This window comes from Leptosomus discolor, chromosome 2, assembly GCF_034619465.1.
Source record: "Leptosomus discolor isolate bLepDis1 chromosome 2, bLepDis1.hap2, whole genome shotgun sequence".
NCBI classification, from domain to species: domain Eukaryota; kingdom Metazoa; phylum Chordata; class Aves; order Leptosomiformes; family Leptosomidae; genus Leptosomus; species Leptosomus discolor.
The window spans coordinates 13,317,317-13,326,862 of NC_141392.1; positions in this window are offsets into that span (position 1 = coordinate 13,317,317).

Here is a 9,546-nt window from a genome sequence, read left to right on the forward strand (position 1 = left end):
GCAAGAACAGGATCACCTGATCTAAACGCAGCAAGCTTTTAGATGGTCTCAGTCTGCTTTAAGGAAACACATTCCAAATTGTGTAGTTATTTGATCCTTAAGGTCCCTTTCCAAGGCCAGGACTAGTGGCAGTTTTTGAACCAGTTACGTAGACTGAGGCATGACTTTCTAGGCCATTATACTTCCCGGTGTCTTTCTCCTTCCCAGGAGCTTTAGAGGGGAAGAGGCCCCAGAGAAGTCAAAAACTACTAGCAAAATCAAAAGAGAGATATCTAAATTACTTATACTACTGATGGAAAAGGAGGCAGAACTCAGTCACAGTACATTCTCCTTGGCTGTACTCAGCCACTTGTAATTACATGTGTCTCCCTGACAAGGCACAGCACATGATGCCCAGGATCTTAACAGATACATTAGAAAACAGAGGAAGAGGGACAGAGTGCGTGCAAAACAGAGAAACAGGACATCACTAAATAGACAAAACCATAGGAAAATGTGTTCCATTTGTTTTGTGAGAGGCAGAACTACTTCATGCCATTATCATTGCATTTGCATGACCATCCTAATGAATATGCACAAATGCCAGTGCAATTTTCATCAGGCATATGCAAAAAATACAAACAATTTGGTACAGCCACAGTCCAATTGACTCCTCTTTGAAATCTCTAAGGAAAGGTAAATCCTAATATCCCAGTTTCCCTAGGGAAAGAGAAATAAACTGTATGGGTATCAATATGCTTATACTGATACAGCTGAAGACTGGGGAATGCACTGCTTTAGCTTTACCAATATTGCTAACACAATGCAGCCTATGCATATAGAGAAGGTTTAAATAGCAGACAACGATCCCTTTGCACTTTGCACATAATTATATTAAATATGATATATGCATATATTTTTAATCAAGCTCATTTGCTTAATACATATTTTATAAATCTCATAATTAAGAGATTTTTCTTACAGAGTTGGTCTTGGAGCAATGAAAAACCATCATGCTCAAGTGAGAGGTGCTAAATAGCTAGAGGTTCCTACAGCCTCGGATACACATCCATTGTCCTAGACAAGGACTGGACAGAGAAGTCTCATCCCATTAGGTTACACTGCAAAGGCGAGTGACAGCTGCATTCACAGGAAAAGCCTCAAGACCAATGAGGACACATGTCTTGGCTTGGGCCCAAGCAACAGTGCTGAGGTTTAAATCCTCTCATTCAAGGACACCTTGACAAAAATCACACAAACGTCTATATTTATGCCTTTCAGCATTTGGATGTTTGGGATAAAGAGAAGTAATTACCATCATCTTCCACACACTTGATGTTAATTCATTATATAAATTTTACCAAGTAGCACTAAAGATACCAGTGTTGTATCAGCATAACATGAGTACAACAGGATATAAATGAGAAAGTGGCCTCATATTACAGTCCAGTTTTCAGGGGGAAGATGACTATTAATGAATCATCTTATCTGCATATTTTAAAAGTGCAATTTGCTTCCTAGTCACTAAAATAGATTCCAGAAGTCCTTCGAATATACGCTGCTTTTGTTGAAACCAATTTCCAAAAGAATGCAATTATTTTTCAATTATTCTTTACAAATTATTCACGTAGTTGTCTAACAAAAAACCTAGAAACATGCACTTTAACCTTTTTAAAAACTTACTAAAAATTAACTCAGTTATATAGATATAACTGATATATACTTCATGGTTTGTATTCTAAACATTTCATTATACATCCAGCCTGGTGAGACTTCTGTTGTCTACCCCAGAAGTTTTCAGCAGTTGAAATGCTTTTCAGTTTTAAGATTATTTTTAATTTTGAAATTTATCCAGTTATCTTCATAGCAATCTAGTGTTCCTACAGCTGGAAAAGTTAATGAGTATTTGAAAGTTTCATGCATAAGACACTTTATTTAGAAGAAAGCAAAACCTACTGACTTCAGTAGTCCACCCTAGAAATAAACTTGGTATGAATGACAAATGACTTGTGGTATTCCTTTGTAGTTCCAGTTAATTAGAAATAATAGACTTTTCAAAGAATAGAAATTGGTATTCTGTAGACTTTTTCAGATACATTTCATCTTGTAACCTTGTTTACAAAGAACCATCCCAGCCGTAGCTCTGGTCTTGCCAGCCATCCTGTGAGGACCAAACTTTGAGGCTTATTAACTTTTCAGGAGAGCTAGTAATGGCAGCAGGCTTCAGATGAAGAGAGGACAGGTTGGTGGTTTTTTAGCTTTGACAGTTCATTATTTGTGGGCAAAGAGTGGATCACCTATACCACATAATTTCTATTCTGCCAGGAAATTCTGTTTCTTCCAGGAAATAAAAAGGAGAAACCTAAGTGATTTCAGAACACATGTAAGTTTCCATAATTACTCTCGTCACCAAAATCCCTGTCTGCTTAAGGAAAATGGAAAATGCACATTAAAAGTGTCTAATTCCATCAAAATTTGTTGCTGGCTTTTAATCCTCTTGTACCAGTTGTGTTCTATGTACAATTTGCAACTTGGTTGTACCTAAGGTCAACGTATAGAGCAAATTTGAGTTATTTTTTCCTCTTTTTAGTAAATGCAAAGGACAAAAATGTTTTGGAACTACAAAGACCGATGATTAGTGATACTGGTGAGAATACTGGTAACTACCATAGTTTCCCTGAGTCCCAGCAAAACTGGGACCTCACTATCATGAGAAGCAGAGCATTAGATTGCACTTCTGATGGTATTTGCTCTCCATGGGACAGACTAGGCCACCCCATTTGTAGTTATGGCAAGTGCACTTTGAAATCACATTTCCCCATCATGAAGTATGTCCTTAACCTGCTGAAGGTTGAAGGAAATATCCTGTCAATCACTTCTAATTTAGCATATTAAAAGAAAATTCATAGTGAGGATTCATCCTTCTCAGCTTATTTTACACAATAAGGCATTGTTTGCCTAGATATCCAAAAAAATTAAATGTGAGACTGAAACTGTTTTGTCCTTCACAATTCAGTGCTACAGAAACGTGTCCCATCTTTTGGCCTTATATGAATAACCTGACTGAAATCTGAAAGAAAACTTGCTCAAAAGGGCTAGGGGACACAAAATTGATACGAGTATCTGTCGCAGCTCTAAAGAAATTTTAATCTGGAAGTCATGATTCAGGAAGATAAGGTAGAACCCGGAGCAGTCGTACAACAGCAGTGGAAACTGGGACACCCTGAAGTTGACTGGAGCCTTCCGGGTGTTTGGAGGTAGCCCAGGGTATTGACTCCGGACCACCACTGTCACTCAAAATAAGACAGCTCAGGTTACCCAGCTTAAGCCTTGTTTCTGTTTTGTTTTTCTCATTTCAGCTGCTGAACAGAAGTGTTCAGTGTCAAAGTAAAATTATGTGTGCAATCTGGGAGATATTTCTTTCTCTTTTGACAGATTCTCAAATTAGTGTGACTCAGCCCCTGGCAGCAGAACTGGCCAGATAATGAAGCCCACAGTCAGTGGCTGACAAAAGTTCCAGCTTTTTTCCTGGTCAAAATGAGGATTCTTTCCATCTACCGCTGACTTATAAGAGACATTGCTCCTCTTAGGATATTTTAAATGGGATTTCAGGAATTGGTCTCATCTTCCTTGCTTCTAAGATGTTTTTGTGATACTTTACCCTATGTAAAGATCATACTTGATTTGTGGGATAATTAAAAGCAATAGACCATCTTCAAAGGCTTTACTTCCAGGAAAAAAAAAAATAATCACAAATAAGTCCATAAATTAACAAGAATAAAACAAATCTGAAATTTGAAAATTATTCCTGCTCTATAATGCTGAAGTGTACACCGTTTCCATAAAGCTGCTTAATAATCTTTCCTGGCCATCTCTGTAAGGAAAGGAGGACTAAAACCGAGCTGGGGTGAAGCATTTGCTCCCCGTAACCCATACATTTTTACACACATCATCTTCCAGTTTCAGGCTTGGCCTGTTCCCTTTGCCGGTGCTCCTTCGTACTCAAATGAAATGAAATCTCCTTGTAGGCAAACAGAATAAGAAGGGAGCTGACAAGATACAGTGTCTTGTGTTCCCCCTGTTCCATACCCCAAGACTTTTTATTTTGAGCATTTCCTATAAAGGCTTTTGTGTAGAAAGTGCCTGCTGGTCTCCAACATTCGTGACCAATATGTCAGTCTCTTATAATCGAGAACTGGGATTCTTCTCCCTGCCACATAAAACTCCCAAGGGTGTCTGCTGATACGTCAGGGAAGCCTGAACTAAACCACCAAGAGCAACACATAAAAAGAGAGTAGAAACAGCATGAGAAGCAGGGACTCGAGGGTGTTTGTTTCACACGATACCATGAAGCCAAATACTCCCGGCTATAAAAAGCGTACGCAAAACACTACTAGCCTGATAAGTAGGACACATTTTTACAAATTTAAATAAAGCACTGAGCATCGCTGAAATCATCTGGAACCTGTTTGATATGTTAGTCCACAATGACAGCTGGACAGCAGTGATAGGGAGCTTCAAAGATGCTGAAAACCTTTCTTTTGAAGCTGCCAGACTGAACAGTAGCTTTTTATTATAGAATTTGCCACACACCCCCCCCCCCCCGCCAAGCGAAGAGGGGTTTATCTGACTGTATTGCAGATTATAGAGAAACAAAATATTCGTGGATGGGTTGCCAACATGCTTTAACCTGGATGTGGAGGACTGATTTCTGTAGAAGTTACTCGGTCGATGTTTTCTCAACCTTTAACTTCTCTTTAGAAAGCCAACAAGGACAACAAGTGATAGCAAGTTCTGTGATTAGTAGATCTGCTCAGTGGAAATTACTTTATTTGGATACTTATATTGTCTCCCTCCTGACATATCCTGACCAAGTCAAATGTACCTTCGTACAAGCACCACACAGCGATAACTTTGTTGTCACCATATCAAACTAGATTGAGTTGAACCAACAGACGAGGAATGAAATATTGTCGTCTAATATTTTTCAAAATAGATACATAAGACTGAAGTAACACTCTAGTGCATTCCTTTTCCACTTGAGCCTTGCTTCAAATATTAATTAACTTGATAATGTTTACCTGTACCCTAATTCATGAGGGGAGAATGTTAAGAACTGTGGAATAAGCCTCAACTAAGTGAATGCAAGTAGAATAAGGTTATAAGAGTTTTAAATACATGATGGATAGGTTTATATGCCTTTTGTACTTAGTGCAGATAGAGAAGCTTTTCTGAGGGGTAATTTAGTCCACCTAAATTAAGTTCCTTTGCAGAATAGTTCAGAGGAGGAGCCAAGCCACTGCTTCTGGTCCTGACTCTCCAAGATTTGCATCTTGATTTCCTCACATGAATACTCATATGTCAGAGGTATATCTTATTTCGATATAAGAAACGTTCTAAAACCTTATGGCTGTATGGGTTCTCCACGTTCTCTGAATCAACTGCAAAATTCTTCAGTGCACTTAATATTTAAATGCTTACTACTGTAATAAATATTAAATAGTTTTCAGCCAACTGTCCCAGATCAAAATAGCAAGCAGCTCATTTATGTCAACTTTGGACTCTGCTGAAGTGGTAGCTAGCTACGTTCAACATTTTTGGTTCCATAGTTGAGTAATTTAAGTAATTTTTTTAAAAAGTTTTTAATATTCACTATTTGAAACTGCTTATTTTGACTAGTTACAGGCCAGCGCTTCAGCTAGCATGAAAGCAACACAATGCTACTGTTCTCACCACGTCATGTAAACCATATCCCTTGGCTTTGAAGACTCCTACTGACTCAAATCACAGCTGAAGATGTAGCCCTCAATTTAAAATTCACTGAAAAACATTTAAGCCTTCAAACTTAATATTTGCTTGTGTTCATGCTATAAAGCTCAATGACTATAATAGTCATGGAAAATTAACGCTGAAGGGGCACAGACTAATTTAGAATGAATTTGTTTTAAACATGGATGAAGACAATTCATTTGCCTGATTGCCTAGAGAAATGAAGTTTTGGATGATGAAATTGAGGCCAGCTGTTGAGAGAACAGGAAACTCAGAAAAACCTGAAAGAGTGAGGGTGAAGACAGAAGTCAGCAATGAGGAGAAAACTGTCCGGTTTTTATAGGGAAAAAGTCAATAAAGCAGACAATCTGGAGGTGAAGTCAAACACTTAATTCTCACAAAGAATTGTAAATCAAGTTATTAGAAACTTTCAGCATATAAAAAAGCAAATAAATTTTTAAAATCTAGTTTATGCTTCTGCTTTATAGCTGCTTGGGAGCCTTTCAAATATACCATCACAAAATATTTTCTGGGTACATTTCTTTTTCTACTGTGTTTTTAATTTGCTGTTGGAGCCAGACCTGCTCTGCTGCTGTGTGGTCACCGGTCTGTCATAAGCAGACTCATTCTCAGCATCCACACAGGGAAGGTGTCATGTACAGGTAGGCTGGTCATGTCATCACTTCTCTTCCAGGATACCACACAGGGATGAGTCCAGATCTCTGTCAGGCATCTTAGAAATCAGAGTTACCTGGCCAGCTATCTGCAACTGTAGGGGATACCTGAAGAACTCAGCTTTCATTTTGCAGCCGGCATTTACACAAAACCCATCGAATTGGCTGTGGCCATTATGAGCTTCCAATTGAAGACAAGGTCATAGACAATTAAAAGGAGAAAAAAGGTTAGCAAGACTAACAACCCAAATGACAGCAACTTTGCTTTTGAAAACCCTTAAATACCACAGAGCTTTTAAAACAAAAGGAGATGCAAGATGCACTGTGCCTTAGTGTGGTCTCTTCCATCTTGGCATAGAAAATACACAGCTTAAGATCCGTTTCTCACAAAACAGAAAGCTTGCAAGAGTCTATAGCTTCGAGATAGGTGCAAAGTCAATTACCCTTTGGTGAATATATCTTTGAAAGAATACTCTTCCATTGATGCACCCCAGAATCACAAGGCAGTTGCTTTACACTGTGACGTTTTCATAGCACAAACAATTTGGCTGCAATTAAAGGAGAAAACACTTGATACTTTGCTTCGCAAGCCAACCTGAAAACACAAAGCCTGACTAATCTATGAAATAGTCCCTTAAATCCTTAACAATGACTTAAGGAATAAACTAACAAAATAAAACTATGTAGAGGTTAATGCAGATACCAGATGGGAGACTTAGAGAAATGTCTGCAGTTAGCAGCACGAGGAAATCTGAAGGCCAGTATGTGCAGACATTATGGCAGATAAAGGTAGTGGAAAGTAATCCTCACAATGAGATAATATAGCTTTTTCATATAATTATGATATTTGAAAAATGTAGTAACTTCATTTGAAATATCGACATCTAGTCAGCATAAGCTATAACATTAATAGGCTGAGTAAAGAGAATAAATAGTTTTATCCTATTTAATCATAAATTTGGCTTAATGACCTTTATCTGATTATATGAGCAGCCCAAGCAACAATATTAAATAAAAAAATAGAATATTAAAAGATTGTTAGCAGATAAGCTGCTTGGAAATTTCCAAATTAAATGTATTTGGGGGGAGGGAACAGTCATTTAACAGTATATACATTTTCAAAATTAAGATGACTGCACAGGTGCTCCAGCTGAGCCGCGAGCCTGTTGCTGTGAAAAAACCTCTCCTTGGCACCCTAGTGGGAACCAAAGGATTTTTCAGGAGAGATGCTGATTTCTCCCCAAGTCACATAGAATTAACTTTCTGTTTTGGTAAAACCTGAAAAAGCCTCACATCTAAAAGGTATTCTCTTTCTTTTCTCTTATACACACATAACAGTTATTATATAGTTTTCTAATGTGCTTGACCTTAAAAATTAAAAAATTCTAAGTTGTGCTCTTCAGCTTGTGTGAAAACACAGGTACAAGTTTCTGTTCCCAGGTGCACACCGCACCACTTCGCACACTTTGTTCCACCTTGCCTGAACAGTCCCGTATACACTTTCTCAGCAATAGTGCCAGCATGAAAGAAACCATAGTTCCTCCCTTCCACCACAGTTTTCTCCCCTCTTCAATTTTGTTTCCACCCTTTATTTTCTTAGCTTTTTGTGCAGCCAAACCTTGAACTGAATTGTAGAACTGATTCACTTAAAGCACAATTTTGCCACATTTGTGGGGTTTTTTGGTTGGTTGTTTTTTAGGTGCTTTTTTTTTTTTTTTTTTTTTAAAGCAAGATCTGTTCCTTAGTCTTGTTTCCAACATCATCACACAAAGCTCTGCTGATATACTAGAGCAGGCAAAAGATTTGAATTGGTACTTCCGCCAAAGACAGACCTTCACCATAAGTCAAGGTGCCTGCTAACTTTCTAAACAGGCTTGATTAGTAAAGCAAAAATAATATATAATAAAGAAGTTCTCAAATGCAGGTGTTATCCCAGAATGACACTGGCTATATGATCAGGACAGATAATGTTTTATCCTGGCTTATGGATATATTTGCATGTAGAGATCAAAATGAGAATTTTATCCCATTGGCAAGTATAGAATCCATTTTTTAATGGGAAAAGAAAGTTACAACATAGGGTGTATCTTTGTAAAAGATTTATATACATACATATCTCAGATACAGCAGAAAAATAAAATATTGGAGGCAAATAAATGAGCCTTAATATAGGTTAAAACAATACTTTTGTGACTGACATTTTATCCTTGCAAGTTTCCCAAGACTAAAATACTCTACAGGTGTCCCCTACCTTGAGATTTTCTCCAGTCCCCTGAACTTCCACAAAGCTACTTACTCAGGCAAACAGGGAAAGCAACCACTTCCCTCACCAGTTGGTGATTCTCCCTGAGAGCACCACGAAGCGCTGCTGGGAGGTACTTGTTGGCCAAGCTCAGCTGGGTGTGCTCAGAAGCAGCTGTTCTGTTGTAAATAACCATCATCCCTACACCCCCATCCCCAGTGCAACACTCATCCTACCCTGCACCCTAAAAGGAGCTCAGCTGAAGTTTGTTTTCTAGACACATTTGCTTTTGGCCTTAAATTACATATTTAAGCCTGTAAAGCAGAGTACACAACAGACACATGGTATTTTGCTAAAGAATTTTTGCTTTTATTATAGCAATTTGTTTCTGCTGGTGAAACAACATTTATATGGAAGATTCAACCTATATACCTGTCTCACAAAAAAATTATGTATGCAATAAGAACCAGAAAACATTATGTATTTCATTATACATTTAATCCTGAAAGACTTCATATTAAAACTTGTATTTGTTTGCATAGAATAATGAAAAAATGAATTCTGATATTCACAGAACAATGAAATCCAGATTTCTATAGAACTGCATTCTCCCACCCTCCTTTCTCATCATCAATATCCCTGCTTTCCCCTTCCACATCTTATAAGTCACCCTGGCCATACCTTCAGCCTCCTTTCTTGACTTTAATGAAAACATTCTCTGACACTTCTTGTGCACCAATTGCCAGTCAAAAAGCCAAAGAAAGTAACACTAATCTTCAAACATTTGGTCAGAGAAGACATTTTGAGCTTCTCCATCTTGCTGTTACCTTTCATGAAACTTGTCAGAACTGAATATTCCCAAGATTTTTATCCTCTTCTCCT